Raw genomic sequence first — 17,201 nt, 5'->3', positions numbered from 1 at the left:
CCCACCAAGTTCCTCTGTCCATGGGGATTCTCCAGGTGAGAAGACTGGAGTGGGTTGCCACTTCTTTCTCCAGGGGATCTTCCCAACCCAGGGGATCTTCCCAACCCAAGTCTCCTGCATTGGCAGGAAGATTCTTTACCACTGAGCCACTAAGGAAGCCCTTTAGCAGTGCCCCTCAGGAAACCCCTCCCCCTTTATGGAGTTCAATTTCCTCATCTATAAACCAGAACATTTTATTAGGTGATCTAGGGGGCTCCCTCCAATCCTTACAATCTGTAATTTTTGAGCAGATTGGAACACGGTGGCTATAAATTTGCCTCTAAGTTTTCTGGCATTTAAGGGAGAAAAACGCAAAAGTAGATGAACACACATTTTCTGACAAGAAAAAGTGTTCAGGCTTATCTGCAGAAGTGTCATTTGGCTGAGAATCTGATTCACACATGGGCATCTTCTTAGACAGACCAGCTGGGCGGCCCGGGGGCTGTTCATGGATGGTTCGATGCCAGGGACTGCGAACTGATGCTGGAGTAGATCTGAGGGAGTCCTCCCTGAGCGCGAAGTTGTTCAGCTATTATTGATGCACATGTCACGTGGAGTAAGTGAAACTGTATCTGGATCCCACATCAGTGAATCACCTTGGGACACAGAGATGGAGGAGAGAAGGATTTTTTTTTTTTAGTAAAGACTCTTCTTTTAAGAGCAGTTTTAGGTTCGCTGCAAAATTGAAGGGACAGTACAGAGACTTTGCATATACTCCCTGCCCCCACACATTCATCGCCTCCCCCATAATCAACATCTCCTGCTAGAGTGGTCCCTCTGTCACAACTCATGAACCTTCACTGACACCTCATTATCACCCGGAGTCCTTAGAGTACCTTAGAGCTCACTCTTGGCATCATACGTTCTGTGGATCTGGATAAAAGTTTTATATAGCATTGTACGGAGTATAGTCACTGCCCTAAAAACCCTGAGCTCTGCCTGTTCATCCCTCCCTCCCCTACCCCACTCCCAGAAACCACTAAGGATCCTGGTATTTTTGTGTCTGAATCACACCGGTTTCAGTCACTGAGGGACATGGGTTCTTTTGTTCTTGTTGTTGTTGAGCCACTAAGTTGTGTCCGTCTCTTTGTGACCCTGTGGACTGTAGCCCACCAGGCTCCTCTGTTCATGGCATTTCCCAGGCAAGAATACTGGAGTGGGTGGCCATTTTCTTTTCCAGACTTCCTTTTTTAGAGGAGGCTTAAAGACTTACATACAAGCAAGTGAGTTTGTGCTTCATGGCATGTGACCTGCCTTTAGCGTTCAGAAGGAGCAGCTTGCTGGGTGGGGAGGACAGAGGCTACCCTTCAGAGGGTAACACTGAAAACTTTATCTATAAGCTAGTTTCTTAGATACTAAGAAAGTCCATAAGCCTGGCTGGGTGTAGATGGCTGAGAGTGAAAAGGTGGGGAAAGTTGAGTGGCCCCACATGGATGCAGAGATTTTATTTTTCTGTTCAAGCTGGAAGCAGATGAGCTTTATTAACTAGAACAGGATGTTCTGAGTCTGACTTCCTTTAGCCAAAGGCAGATTTCCCTGGCAGTTTAAACAAACTGATTTTTGTTTCTGTTTTATCTGACTTTGTCCTTTTCCTCCTTTGTCCCTGGCAGTCCCAACCATGGTGATCAAAAGAATAGGTGTGGGAGAATTTCCTTACTGAGAAGGAAATCCGTACATGCAGGCAGCAGTTGAGTAGACCTTTCCTCAAATAACCTTGATCTCTCATTAACCTGTAAAATGCACGAAAGCTTGTGTTTGCTCACAGAAACAGAACGAATGAGTGGTTACCAGTGGGAGAAGGGAGGGGGATAGGTGAGATAGGGGCATGGGATTAAGAGATAGGAACTACTATGTATAAAATAGATAAGCAACAAGGATGTATTATACAGCACAGGGGAAAATAGCCATTATTTTTTAATAAATTTAAATGAAATATAATCTATAACAATATCATATCACTGTGTTGTACGCCTAAAACTAATGTATTATTTTAAATCAACTATATGTCAATAAAAATAAAAGCTTGTGTTTGCTCAAGCTAAGTTCACTCCCAAAAGAGTGGCTTCTTAAGAGATGCTGCAAATAAAGCAAATGTTTTGAAAGATCCCAGACTAGAGGACAAGTAAGATCAATTCCACAAGTTGTGGAATTTCTTGAAGAAAAGTGAAGGCTGTCTTTCCAGAAAGAACCCTGCCACCAGCTGGCCAGTCTCCAAAATCCAGTGTCATATTCATGTCCTTGCACCCACAGGAATCCCCCAAATTTCTCAGGTGCCCTAAATGGGTAACACTGAAAAATGTATCTATAAGCTAGTTTCTTAGAGACTAACATTAAACCAGCATCCAGGAGTCCCCAACCTTCAGGATCTAATGTCCGATGATCTGAGGTAGAGCTGATGGACTAATAATAGAAATAAAGGGCACAATAAATGTAAGACGCTTGAATCATCCCCAAACCATCCCCCTCCCCAGGCTGTGTGTTCCATGAAACTGGTTCCTGGTGACACAAAGGTTGGGGACTGCTGTGCCTAGATCACAGGGATTGGGACTTAGGAAGGAGAGGTTTTGTATGAATAGAAAAAGGAATAGGAAAGAACAAATCAGGAAGGTTGCGTCTAAGGTGCTGGAGATAGAAGCAAGACTCAGGCAGGGAGCCCCAGTGCAGCATCAGCATTGTCCAGAAGGTTACAAGAGGGGAACAACTGAAAAAGCTAAAAAGACAAAGGGTAAAGTGAGTGGTAAAAGATGGACTTCTCCAGCTGGACACAACTTCTCATATGAGCTCCTCTTCTGCACTGAAAACTTTAGGAGGGAAATGAACTATGGTTTTTTCTGCCCTGTGTCTCCCATGACGCCAAGCATGGTATCTTCAGGCCTTGACCAGAGAGAGCACTTAAAGACTATCTTCTGATTAGACTCCATTCAAGAAGCGTTGATTAAATGCCATCTTTATGGTTGGCCACCATAAATACATGGAAGATCCAAATGGAATAAGATAGTTTACTCATGGTCCCTGACCTTATGGAATTTACAACCCACCTGAAGAGAGGAACAGCTCTAAGGTGATATAAACCAATTAGTAAAGCATGGTATGGATTGACTGATTTACTTTGAACACATAGAGGTAATTCATTATGTAGGAAGTATCTCCACTGAATTGTTGGTTCTTGATCTAAATCTTGAGAATAGGATTTTGATTCAAGGTGGGAAGATGGCCCAGTACAGTCCCTGGCATAAAGATTTATTGTGTGAGTTCTAAACAGGAGGACCTGCATAAGCAAGAGATGTGACAAACGAGAATCACACAGACTCTTAGGACTGGGAATATACGAGACACATCTTCCCTCTTAACAAAAACCCCACATTTATTTCCAGTTCTTTCTTCCCCCAAATGTCCGTGTACTTTGAGAAGTCTTGGTCCTCCGCAACCCCAAGGAGTGGGAGCTAATTAATCCCTAGCCAGTCACAGAGAAGTTCCCTCACCAGTGACAATTCTGACCCAAGAGCCAGGAGGGTACTCTGCCCAAGGACTTCTGGAAAGGTTTTCTCATCCCAGGAGAGCTCCTTCTTTCCTGGATGTCCTCCGTCTGCCTGGGAACTGTGATGATCATCCTGCAGTCACAAAAACAGTGTGGGGACCAAGCCTGTCACCCCAAGGATGGTCATGCAGGGAGCCTGTATCCCTGGTGACATTTTGAGCCAGCAAATAAACAAATCCTGAGTCGCTTCCCTCTGCACCTCTTGTTAGGAGAAATAAATTTCCTCTTTCCGGCCAGTTGAGTCAAAGTTTTTCTGTTACCTACAGCTGAGAGCAGTGTTCCTTCCTGATGGGATGTCTGAATCACCTCTTAGAACAGTGGCTCACATTCATTTATTCAGAGCTTCCGATGCTCCAGGCACTTGAATCAGGCCCCACAATGTCTCTTTCAGTTTTATGATATTAAGCCCATTTTCACGAAGAGGAAACTGAGGCACTGAGATTCAATAACCTGAAATAGCTTACATGTCTAGTACCGGGTTGAGCCGAGATTCCAACCCCAGCTGCAAAGCCTGTCACGTCCTTCTGAGCCTCTCCTCCCTGGTGATGGAGCTTCCAGGACAGAGGACTCACCATCACCTCGCAGACTGTGTATGTAAGGAGACTGTTCCATCACTTGGGCGGGGAAGGTAAGGCCAACGTGAAGCCAAGTGAGGACTTAGGATTGCGCTCCTCAGGGATCACGGTCATGCTTCTGAGGAGGGGCTGCCGGGAAAGCATTTTGCAAGGAGGATCATCCTTGGAGGCCTTACGAGGAGCGCCCACGGGGCATTGCTCTGTTAGCTGAAGTCCAGGGAGACAAGGGCCTTGCAGGGTCTGAGAGCCTGAAGTGAAGGGTGAAAACACAGGATGCCGAGAAAGGGGGACCCGTAGGACGTGGAGACGAGCGGGATGTGAAGGTGAACGCGAGAGGAAGTACCGTTAGGTGTGGGCTGCGCGGCCGTGCAGTGTCAGCGTGGGGCGTGGAGCTCGGGCTCCAGAGCTGCTGCAATGAGCTGGATCAGATCGCATCTCTGGAGGGCTCAGGACCACCATGGCCACGTGACCTGTATTCTTGGCATCTCAAACCAGCTGTGAGAAATCAGAAGTGCTCCTGTCCCCGAGTCACAGGCGAGAGGTTCAAAAGTGATGGGCCACGGGCCAGAGCCTCAGCGCTGGTCAGTGGCAGGATTCAAACCCCAGTCTATCCTGCCCTGCGGCCTCTCCCTCCTTCCACGTGGGAACCCTCTCTAGATCTGCATGGCTGATACTCAGCATTCCCGAGTCATGCGTCCACACATATGTCCTCTCCAGAACAGCTAAGCTGACATGTTCCTTAGACTGAATGAAATTAGCAACAGGGATCTGCAGGAACCCATGTGCAGGGCTGGAACCCCCTGCGGGGAGACAGGCAATGTGGGGCCACATCAGGGTGCCCGGTTAGGAGAGCGGGGGTTGGCACCTTGCAGAATCTTTACACCCACACAGGCAGGCACAGTCTTTTAGGCACTTAGCCAGGACACACCAAGGACTTCGTGGATCCTGCTCTCGTGATACGTCCTTGAGTCGCTGATGAGATATTCGATGGCCCCACACTGAAGCCCACCCCGGGCACAGCCAGCACAGATGTTACCTGTGTGCCCCCTGCGGCCCACTCCCCAAAACCCACACAGCGCCCTGCTCTGGGTTCCAAAACAGGCTGAGACATTGACCTCCTCAGAGGACCTGGAGAATAGTTACATCTCTCCAGGGAGTCTTAGGTGAGGCCCTGGCTGTAAAGAGGTGGAATCAATTAGTTCTTAACAGACCCTTGAGCTCAGTGCATCACAGGTTGCTCTTTGCAGCCTATGGTGACCGGATCATGGAACTCAAATCAAGGCCTAGGCGGGACATGGCACCTCCTTCCCAGGGGCACAAGTCAGTAGAAACAGTAGGGCTGGAAGTCAGGTCCCCTGGCTCTGTGCAGAGAGAGAGGGGTGTTTCCCACCATTTGAACCAAGCTTGATTTGTGTTACTTGTCTGTGTATAGCACTTTGAAGTTTCAAAATGAATTCAAATACAATCCCACCAAACTGTTCTTTGAAACAGAGAGGGCAACGCTGTTCACATGAGGAAATGAGGAATCCAGAGCTTGACTCCCCAGGCTGTACAAACTATAAGAGAACAGAACCTAGACTTGGCCACCTTCTATTTGCTATTCAGGAGTCCTTCCACTACTGGACTGACCGTAAGCATGCAGTGAGCAGGAGCCATATTTGTTTAGCTCATCACTTGATACCCGGCACCCAGGACAGAGCCTAGGTACGCTCCTTGTTAGATGAAAGGAAGGACGGATAGAAGGATCAGTAGACAGAACAGGATAAAACAGGATAAAAAAACTTGGAGTCTTATTTTCCTGATGACTTCTAATAGATCTTTGAGGAGTGAGCTTCTATTATTAATGGCTCCTTACTTAAAAACCAAGAGCTTTAACTCGAATTTTGTTTAAAATGCATTATGCCCTAATTTTTAAATACTAATGTAAATTACATTGGATTCCTTTAAAAATTTTCAACAGGAAGACTTGCCCAGGACTGGAACATAGTAGGAACTTGATAGCTGTCTCTGGAGTTTAATTGATTTAAAAGCGAGGCTGGGGATGTAAGTGTAGTTGCAAGGAGTTTCCATGTTACTGGATAATTAAAGAACAGACTTTATTATTTGCAAAATATCTTTATCCCCACATCCAGGCCTGTCAACTGGGAAGAAGTCAACAGTGAGAGTGGGATGAGATCAGGACCTGCATTTCCAGAATCTTTGGTTCCAAAGGGTTAATAACTTTGTCCAGTCCTCACACGAGTAGGTGGTGAGGGCAATAGACTGCCCTTGCCTGCCGGTGCAGAATGGACCCGGCATGAGCCAGCTCTGCTTCTCGTGTGCAGCCAAGTGGAGGGACTTGGATGTGAGGTTGTCATGGTAACACTTTCACTGATCGGAAGAATAGATGAAGCTGGAGTAAACCTCCTTGGCTCATATGGGGGTGTGAGTGGGCATAACCAGGAGTGACAAGCAGAGAAACTTCTCTGTTTCTAGACAAAGATGGTGCACTAAAGTAGAATTCAAGCAGCAGTAGAGAAAATCAGGTAACGTGCTGGCTAGATAATTCTAGCAATTGAATAGGCAATTAAATGATTTTGATGATCAAACCAAAAATGAGGGGGAGGGGAGGAGTGCTTAAAAGGAAACCGCTTCCCAGGCCATTGGTTTTAAACTTTTGTCCTAAGAGTCCACTTTAAGAAATTACAGACTCCAGCTTTCTTTCCCAAGGTTCTGATTCATTGCGTCAGGAGTGGAGCATAAGAATCTCTGTCTTAAAACTGTCCACAATTTATTATTCTGCATGAAATTTATGGACTATATTGGTAGCACATGGAGCATAATTTCATAAAGCCTCCTCTGGGTAAATAGAACATCAGAAATCAAACTCAAGTTGGAGCCAACTCAGCTGTTCTCATCTGATGGGAGAATTTAGGGAAAAATAAGAGCTGTTTTCTACTTAGCCTTAGTTTAAAAACAAAATAAAAACCAGAGTTTAATTAGTCCCTGATTGATGACAGATGAGTTTCTGAAATAAGCTACTGTAGTTTATATTTTATACTTCCTTTTAATCTTACATTCTACCAAATGCTTCCCTAATTGACAGAAACCAGCAGTTGTTTGCTTTGCCTAATGCTCTTTCTTATTTTGTGTGTGTGTGCTAAGGCACTTCAGTCATGTCTCACTCTTTGCAACCCCATGGACTGTAGCCTGCCAGGCTTCTCTGTCCATGGGAATCTCCAGGAAAGAATACTGGAGTGGGTTGCCATGCACTCTTCTAGGGGATCTTCCCAACCCAGGGATGAAACCCATGTCTCTTACATCTCCTGAATTGGCAAGTGGGTTCTACCTGTGAAGTCCTTCCCCATCTTATCCAACAGCAAATTCCTGCTTACTTTTTAAAATCATCCCAAATGTCTTCATCTCTTGCTACCTCCTTAGTCTCTGTGCCCACACTTTTTTTTTTAATTAACTCAGTTCAGTCCAATTCAGTCACTCAGTCGTGTCCGACTCTTTGGGACTCCATGAATCACAGCACGCCAGGCCTCCCTGTCCATCACCAACTCCCGGAGTTCACTCAAACTCACGTCTATCGAGTCGGTAATGCCATCCAGCCATCTCATCCTCTGTCGTCCCCTTCTCCTCCTGCCCCCAATCCCTCCCAGCATCAGAGTCTTTTCCAATGAGTCAACTCTTCGCATGAGGTGGCCAAAGTCCTGGAGTTTCAGCTTTAGCATCATTCCTTCCAAAGAACACCCAGGGCTGATCTCCTTTAGAATGAACTGAATAGATCTCCTTGCAGTCCAAGGGACTCTCAAGAGTCTTCTCCAACACCACAGTTCAAAAGCATCAATTCTTCGGCCCTCAGCTTTCTTCACAGTCCAACTCTAGCACCCATACATGACCACAGGAAAAACCATAGCCTTGACTAGACGGACCTTTGTTGGCAAAGTAATGTCTCTGCTTTTGAATATGCTATCTAGGTTGGTCATAACTTTTCTTCTAAGGAGCAATGGTCTTTTAACTAATTAAGTTATATATTTATTTGGCTGTGCCAGATCTTAGTTGTGGTATGCAGAATCTTTAATTGTGGCATTCAAAATCTTTGTTGCAGCATGAGGGATCTAGTTCCCCAACCAGGGATCAAACCTGGGCCCCCTGCTTTGGGAGTGTGGGGTCTCAGCCCCTGGATCACCAGGGAGGTCCCTCTGTCCCCACACTCTTGCTTTCAGAATATTTTGCTCCTTCTTCTAAGCCTGTCCACAGTGGCCTCCACTACTACTCTAGTAATGAACTTACTGCATTGTTATCCAGCAGTTATTTACAGATGTGCTCCATCAATCTCTGCTTTGAAGGAGCTTATCAGAAAGTGTGTCTCACGCACCTTTGTAGCTTTGCCTTTTCCCTGTCTTTAACTCCCAGTATGGCAGTTTGCATAAGCTAGAGTGAAGGATTGAGTGAATGGATGAATATATGTTCCATAAGCACAGAGGATTTTGCCTGTTTTGTTAACTGAAATGAACATTCCAAGTGCCCAGAACAGGTCTTGTCACAAAAGTAATTATTGAATTAACATGGATGAGTGCTTTAGCTTACACAACCAATTGGAAAGGCTGGACCTGCTATGTCTCTCGGTGCCGGTACAGACTTTTCATAGTGGCACCAGCATAAGCACAGTCTCCCAAACAAGTCATGATTAAGCTCCCCACTTGACACTTCTGTCATCTAATCATTTGAGGTTTAGCTCTATAGACCCAAGGGATTCTAATCAAGAAACAGAAGTAATATTGCAAGCATATAGCTCATACCTATGTAATCGGATCAAGTTAACTTTTCTCATCCTTACTCATTATGTTTTTCTATTCATGGTAAGCCTGGGATAGCAATGATTCTCTAGGATAGTTTATATGGAATAATAGTAGATATAGCTTCCATTTACTGAGCACTTACTAAATGTGCCAGGCATTGTACTAACTGCTTTCCACATGTTATCTCTTTTAATTGTCTCAGGCAACTTGATTACTGCTAAGTCACTGCTAAGTCGCTTCAGTCGTGTCCGACTCTGTGCGACCCCAGAGACGGCAGCCCACCAGGCTCCCCCGTCCTTGGGACTCTCCAGGCAAGAACACTGGAGTGGGTTGCCATTTCCTTCTCCAATGTATGAAAGTGAAAAGTGCAAGGGAAGTTGCTCAGTCGTGTCCGACTCTTAGCGACCCCATGGACTGCAGCCTACCGGGCTCCTCCATCCATGGGATTTTCCAGGCAAGAATACTGGAGTAGGATGCCATTGCCTTCTCCGAGGCAACTTGATTAGAAATGTTTTATTATCCCCACTTTACAGATGAAGAAACTGAGGCTCAAATGTAGTCATTTGCCAAGGTCACTCAGCTACTACCCAGAGGACCTGAGATTTGAGCCTAAGTCTATCTGAGCTTCTGCTCTTGAGCTTCACTGTAACTCTGGGGCTTTGAATTGAGTAGATCTAGTTGGAACTTTGGAGAAGGCAATGGCAAGCCACTCCAGTACTCTTGCCTAGAAAATCCCATGGATGGAGGAGCCTGGTAGGCTTCAGTCCATGGGGTTGCTACCAATTGGACGCAACTGAGCGACTTCACTTTCACTTTTCACTTTCACGCAATGGAGAAGGAAATGGCAACCCACTCCAGTGTTCTTGCCTGGAGAATCCCAGGGATGGCAGAGCCTGATGGGCTGTTGTCTATGGGGTCGCACAGAGTCGGACACGACTGAAGTGACTTAGCAGCAGCAGCAGCAGTTGGAACTTTCTCCTGACCAGAGAAACATACGTTGTTTTCCAGTCATCTCAGAGCAAATATTTTCTTGGCCTTGAACATTCCTGATCTTGAGTTTTCTCAAGATCTAAAGGCTAAACTTGGTCAAAATGATAAATTATATCAACACCCCCCCCATCCCCACTAATTACACCTGATGAGTGGCTCTCTCATTCATTTAGTTCCAGGCACTTAGCTGTCTCTTGCATTTGCTTCCACTGATCAGGGTCCCTGAGGTTTGCACATATGTTTTCCCAGTGAACTTTTGTCCTCTCTGAAAAGTGCATTCTGCTGTCTTTTTATCAGATTCCAGCTTTCATGACTAATATGCGGTGATAACTCCAGAACTGTTTACACAACAAATTAAAGTGGGCAGAATCTTCCGCTTACAAATTGCTTCAAGACAGGGCTCAGATGTCTGCCCATAGAGTCATCTCCTACATGCTAGCATAAAATGGATCTGAGCTTGTACAGCTTCGGCTGGCCCTTGACTTAGAGGCCTATTGTTTCTCGACAGGGATCTGCGCTCCCAGTCTGTTCCTCAAACTGAGGCTACAGAGATTTTATGACTCACTTGGAAAAAAATATGTGGGCTACTTCTCCAACCTGCTTCAGAAAAACAGGATGTTTCTCTCTCACAATCTTGCACATACCTGTAAACAAGCAACTCATGGGCAGGGCCTCTGAGTCAGAGGTATAGCAGTTTCAGACTCTCAGGTTTGATGATTATTTGCTTGGATAAATCAGAAGTTCATGTCAGAACAGAGCCACGTTCCAAAAACTTATTGCCCACAGACCCAGATTAACTCAAGGCCTTCCAGACGGCAGGAAGGTGTGTGTTTGTTTTATAAAGTGGAGGCATATGTGGGTCTGTGCCACGTTCCCAGCCATAAAAGAAAGTGAAGAGTGTTAAGTGTGACTTCTTGGGGGAAACGGGGCCTGACGTCTCTGTGATTATTGTTTTTGGAGGAGTAAATATTTCAGTAGAAAAAGAAACTCCTTTGTACCAACTCTGAGTTTTCTTGGCATGTTTTAATATTTTCAACTAACAGCTGAAACCACACTAACCTTCCCTGTTCTAATTGGAAGCGTCTGTGAGTTGCAAAATTAGAATTCTCAGATTCTGAAGTGATTTGCTATTTGAACAGGGGTGTCAGTTTCAGATAAAATTTTCGTCTATGGGGCCTTTTTTCCCTCCGGATTATAAATTGTTCACTCAGCTAATGATGTGATGGAAATAAACTCTTCACCAGCTTTCCGTGTACACAGGCTTTCTTAAAAATGAAAACCACACTTTCTTTTCAGTTTCTTATTCTACACCTTATCAGGATCCTTCTGATTCAAAGAGAACAGATGGAGAAATTCCTCAACCCTTGGAATTCGACTCGAACAATTTTCTCCTGCCAAAAAGCATCTCATAATCAAAGACATCAGAGCAGCAAATGATATTTGCAAATTCCAGGAATAAAAAAAATAGTTGAAACACTTAGAAACTTATTCCAGTTTTTCTCCATTTTAATAGAAGCCTGTCTATTAGAGGGCTTAGTGTGTTACAGATATCTTCTGAAGCTTCAGCAAGAAAGACATGAAAGCGTGATGACCTCTTACCTGCTTGCCTTACTACTTAGGCTACTTTCTGTCTCAGGGATGTTTGCCTCAAGAACCTTCAGTACTCCCAGGTGTGAATGAGAATGATGCCAGCTTCCTAGGCTCACGGTGATGAGTAAATGGTGTAGCATTTGTAAAATGCTCCCACTGGGAGCTGTCTTAGTCCATTCTGGCTGCTGTAGCAAGATACCACAGACTGCGTGGCTTATAAACAACAGAAATTTATTTCTGCAGTTCTGGAAGCTGAAAGTCTGAGATCAGAGCCCTGGCATGGTCAATGGCATGGATGAGGGCTCACTTTTGGTAGTAGACTTGTCCTTTTATCCTCACATGGTAGAAGGGGTTAGGGAACTCTTCAGAGCCTCATGTATAAGGGCACTAATCTCATTCAGGAGGGCTCCACCCAAAGACCCCACCTCCTAATACCATCACATTGGACATTAGGATTTCAGCATATGGAGGGAAACATTCAGACTATAGCAGGAATGAAACAAATACTGGTTTCTTCTTTTTCTCTCTTTCCTACATTTTACTTATCACAACTGAGGTAAAAATGACATGACTTACTTGAGGCCAAAGATCAGGCCTTCAAAGAGCCAAGACAAGCCTGAGTTTTATAGGTTTAAAGCCTTGAAGGCTGCATCCTCTGTGTGGATTCAACACCCACTCTGCACAGTTTGGCACAGGGTATGTTGTAGATTGTTCCCTAAAGTCATAGAGAGCAAGAGACTGTTGGTGCTGCTACACACTTCACAGACGCTTGTTGCCTGTAGGGTTAATATTAATGACTTAGAGACTACACCGGGAAAGGGTTCACATGATGCCACCAAAAAAATGACCCTGACTTTGCCTGCTAGGTTCCCAATAAATGTTTGCAGTATTGAATTTAATAGGCTGGACCTGAAGTTCTGTAAGTTTTTGAGAGTGAAAGGAAACACAAATAATTGTGTCAAGACACAGGCAAACCAGAATATGTGGTCACCCTACTTAAGAACCACAGCATGCATTTCCATGTCTCTTAGAGAGAAACTGACATTCATTCATTTGAGAAACACATCTTACGTTCCAGTTTAAGATTTTTCAAGAGGCTACTTTGTGACCTTATTTTATTTAATGCTCACATCGGCTTAATGAGATGGACTTAACTATTAACTCGAGCCCCGGTTTAGTAACGAGCAACTGACACTCAATGAGGTTAGTAATTTGCTAAGTAAGGTTGCACGGTGAATAAGGGTAAGACCTGGGATTTGAGTCCAGGTCTGTCTACCTGCAAAGTCATGCTCTTGCAACCATTCTAGGTCTAACATTCAGGGCCTGTTAGATTATGTCATTGTTGTTGTTGAATACCTAAGTGTCCAACTCTTGCGACCCCATGGACTGTAGCCTTCCAGACTCCTCTGTCCATGGGATTTCCCAGGCAAGAATACTGGAGCGGGTTGCTATTTCCTTCTCCAGGGGATCTTCCCAACCCAGGGATCGAACCCACGTCTTCTTTGGCAGGCAGGTTCTTTAGCACTGAACCATCCGGGAAGCCCAGATTACATCACAGACCCATAGATTTCTACAGGTTCTGTGATCTACCTTCTATTGATAAATTTTTCAGATGGGGAAGCAAGCTCAGAGACATCTTAACTTTTCAACACTCACAGAGCTGGATATACTCGTGGAAATTTTCTAGTGCCCTTTTCCCAACCACTCCATTCCCACACAGAGGAGAGAAAGGAGTCTGTTCAGACACGATGTTTATAGGGCTGTACTGGGGGGGACCCATGGACGTCAGTGAACGTGGAGGACATGGTCCCTTCTCTCCAGATGCTTCAGGTCTGCTTGAAGGAAACCGTCCAGCAGCAGCAAAAGGAGAGAGGGTGAGAGGGAAGGGCCCGAGTGCCCCAAAGTGGGGGCTCCCCGCCCAGCTCTGCGGCTCTATGACTGAGCCATCCAGAGGTTGCCTGTTCTGTCATCTCCCCATCCTCTAAGCGCATCTCCATTGTTCCCCATTATACTCTATTTTATTTTTTTTTTTCCTAGTCTGCCTAGAACAAAAAACTCCACTGGATCAGAGGTAAAGTCCCATTCTTCCTTATTTCCCAGGATCCCAGCACCGTGCTGGCTGCCTAAAGCTGAATGCATGAAGCCAGCGCCAGGGGCAAGGCAGGCAGTACCCTCAAGGAAGCCCTGGCCACCCCAGCCCAGTGGTGCGGTGGGAACTCCAGTTCACGCCTTTATGCCTCACTGCGAAGGCAGGCCCCCTCCCTTACTGTCATCTTGGAGGGCCAGGAGGAAAGGGGGCCATCTCAGGGTGGGAGGGGACACCTGCCCGCCTCCGAGGGAGACAAGGGGGAACGGCAGGGGCGGCAGGAGGGCCGGCAGGTGAGCTATGGCTCAGTGGGTTAAGAGTCAAAATGTCCCTCGAGATGGAAACTAAAACCCAGGCAGGCGTGTGAGTGACCTGCCACGGACAGGTGTTCCCCCGCTCCTTTATTCACACTCCCCCGCGGAAGTTTCGCAGAACCTGGGGAGAACGTGATGCTTACACTCCTCCCAGCAGGGCGGCTACCTCACCGCATCCTCAGCCTCTGCCTCGCCAGGTGCTGGGCCCTGGGACTTCTCCGACCTACTTTCTCCAGCTGCGCTGTTGAGACCAGGAGGCTGCTGCTAGGCTTTAAAAATAGCCTCTTGCGTGCTTTCGGAGGCCAGGTTTCCTTGCTGCCAAAAATGTTCGGAATGGTGGTTCCGTGGCAACAGCGAACCTTTGTTCCCAAATTGAAAGTTCACATCCCTCCTCCTGAGCCGGGCCTTGGTGGTTTGCCTGATGTCACTGACCCTGCTTTAATTAAGTCCTCCTTTTTTTGTTGGACTTGGTGCCAGGAAGCCTAAATGAATGTTGTCTCTTTGAGTGGGTTTTGTTGGTTTTTTTTTTTTTTTTTTTCTCCTCTCTCACTTCTATTTTAGGAAACTTCTAAGGGTCCCTCCTCTGCAGGGGAAGATAAGGGCTAAGAGTCTTTTTCTCAAGAAGGAGCATTCTCCTAAGTGAGCGTTATCTTTGTTTTTCTTTCTCAGTGTAACTGAATTCTAAAATTCAAGAGAATTTTCTGGCTCCTGTTGAAAAGTGGAGATAGTGTTGTCATTTACAGGCCTTTGTCAGTGGGAGGAAACCTCTCCTGCACTTGCCCTGACAAAATTCCAACAGACTGAGTTTTAAGACAGGTTCAGAGAAGAAATCAGGATCACCCCTGCTTGTGGGCACTGCACAAAAATTGGATACTGGTGTACTAGCTTCCCTGTAACAAAGTGCCACAAACGGAGTGGCTGAAAACAGCAGAAATTCATTGTCCCACAGTTCTGGAGGCTGCAAGTCTGACAGGGGTCGACAGAGTTGAGGTCTATCTGAGATCTGTAGAGGAGAGTCCTTCCTACTAGCTCCTGTAGTTTGCCAGTGGTCCTTGACATCCCTTGGCTTGTAGACACCCCACTCCAATCTGCCTCCATCACCACATGGCCTCCTTCTCCCCGTATGTCTCCATCTTCGCCTCTTTTCATAAAGACACCAGTCATTTTGGATGGAGTGTGTGCATGCCCAGTCGTGTCTGACTCTTTGTGACCCCATGCATTGTAGCCCATCAGGGCTACAAAAAATCCACGTACCCATGGAATTTTCCAGGCAAGAATATTCAGGTGGGTTGCCATTTCCTACTCCAGAGGATCTTCCCTACCCAGGGATTGAACTCATGACTCCTATGTCTCCTGTATTGGCAGGCGGATTCTTTGCTGCTGAGCCACCTAGGAAACCCCATTTTGAATGAAAGACCTTCTTAATGACCTCATCTCTTTTTTTTATTTTATTTTTCCTGGAGAAAACCATAATTCCAAAAGATACATGCACCCCAGTGTTCATTGCAGCGCTATTTACAATAGCTCCGACATGGAAACGACCTAATGACCTCATCTTAATGACGTCTGCAAAGACCCGATTTCCACAGAAGGCACCAGGGGTTAAGGTTTTAGTATGTCTTTTTAGAGGGAGGCACACACTTCAATTCTGAATTGTTTTATTTTCTTGGCTTGGAATTTTCTGTCACCCAGAAAATATCTGGATATGATACTGCTTCCTAGTCTAAGTAACTAGTATCAGCCACCATTTGCAAGTGGTTACTGCACGCCAAGCACTATCCCTGTGCCTGATCTGTTATTTCATTGAATCCTCACCGAAACACGTTGAGATAGGTGTTACTGTACGCCCAGTTTCTAACTGAAAACACAGAGGCTTAGCTCTGTCTCATTTCAGCACCCACGTTCTGGGCCGCTAAGCATACCCAACATGTATTTGCCTTCTGGAGCACCTGTTGTGTGCTTGGTGCTATGCTGAGCCCCAGGGTTACAGAAGTGAACAAGAGCGACGTCGTCCTGCCCTTGTAGAACGTGCTGTCTCGAGGGAGCAGCTGTGCACTGAAGACGTACTATTCTAAATAACAGCCACTAACCTGCAAGGAGAAGGCAATGGCACCCCACTCCAGTACTCTTGCCTGGAAAATCCCATGGATGGAGGAGCCTGGTGGGCCGCAGTCCATGGGGTTGCTAAGAGTCGGACACAACTGAGCGACTTCACTTTCACTTTTCACTTTCATGCATTGGAGAAGGAAATGGCAACCCACTCCAGTGTTCTTGCCTGGAGAATCCCAGGGACAGGGCAGCCTGGGGGGCTGCCGTCTATGGGGTCGCACAGAGTCGGACACGGCTGAAGCGACTTAGCAGCAGCCTGCAATGCTATAGCGCCAAATAGGAGTTCTTCTCCTCTGCTGTCACTGCTTGAGCTCTGTTGTAGGAACAGTGATCGCTGAGATGAAGAGTAATGAAAAGATCCTCCAAGAAGGAAGGCTCTCACCTCTGCTTTACCCAGAGCGCCAGGATCTCGATTTACGTAACGGGCATCTCTGAAGGATGTTGTGGCACAGAGTGGGCCATGGCTAGATGATGCTGTGGAAAGCTTACTCCGTGCTTCTGCATCGTGACCCGTGCGTCACCTGGGGCCTGTGCTCAGCGTCGTCCCCACTCCAGGGCCGGGTCCTGAGGTGGCCTCCTCTGGAACAGTACCGACGGCCCCAGTGAAGGAGCAGACGGTGAACTGCATACTAGCTTTCAACACGCACCCCTAAGTGTCAGGTCAGACCTGGAGCAAACATGTCTTTTAGGCCAAAGGAGTCAAGTATGTGAGAGAATAAAGGAGGTATTTCGTTTTTGTTAGGCATGAATCCTTTCCCTTCCCTGGCCACATATTTAGCCCAGAACTCTGTGTGAGAGAGGGATGACCCCCCCCATCTCCGACCACTCCTTCTCAGGCCCTGATGTCCAAGCATCGGCTGAGAAGGAACCTGGGTTCTGTTTCTAGAAACCAAAGTAGGAAGGTCCAAATTTGTGAAAGCTGTAAATCAGGGGACAGTGATTTATGTTGCTGGACAATTCTCTGCAGTCTCCCTTTAAACAGTAACCTCCAAAATACACATACAGTATTGTTTTAGGTGTATTTTGTTTCCCTGGTGGCTCAGCAGTAAAGAATCTGCCTTCAATGCAGGAAACCCAGGATCGATCCCTGGGTGGGGAAGATCCCCTCCTGAAGAGAATGGCAATCCACTCCAGTATTCTTGCCTGGAGAATCCCATGGACAGAGGAGCCTGG

The 17,201-nt window shown here is 46.3% G+C and overlaps 1 protein-coding gene and 1 long non-coding RNA gene across 5 annotated transcripts in view; one reads left to right on the top strand and one right to left on the bottom strand.

The window, feature by feature from the left end:
• Positions 1-17,201, top strand: part of ME3 (malic enzyme 3) — a 218,055-nt gene that overhangs the window by 117,217 nt on the left and 83,637 nt on the right. The gene's annotated exons all lie outside the window — the stretch shown is intronic.
• The window catches only part of LOC129652676 (uncharacterized), a 49,196-nt gene that overhangs the window by 5,457 nt on the left and 26,538 nt on the right, over positions 1-17,201 (bottom strand). The window contains exon 3 of one of the 2 annotated variants that reach the window (XR_008714676.1): positions 371-635. This is a non-coding gene — a long non-coding RNA (uncharacterized LOC129652676). Of the gene's footprint in view, positions 1-235; positions 636-17,201 lie in introns of those variants that run through there. The other variant, XR_008714675.1, reaches the window with a different exon arrangement.

Source organism: Bubalus kerabau, chromosome 5, assembly GCF_029407905.1.
Source record: "Bubalus kerabau isolate K-KA32 ecotype Philippines breed swamp buffalo chromosome 5, PCC_UOA_SB_1v2, whole genome shotgun sequence".
In the NCBI taxonomy this organism is placed as follows: domain Eukaryota; kingdom Metazoa; phylum Chordata; class Mammalia; order Artiodactyla; family Bovidae; genus Bubalus; species Bubalus kerabau.
Note: the sequence above shows the minus strand (reverse complement) of the source record. Positions and strands in the feature narration are given on the sequence as shown.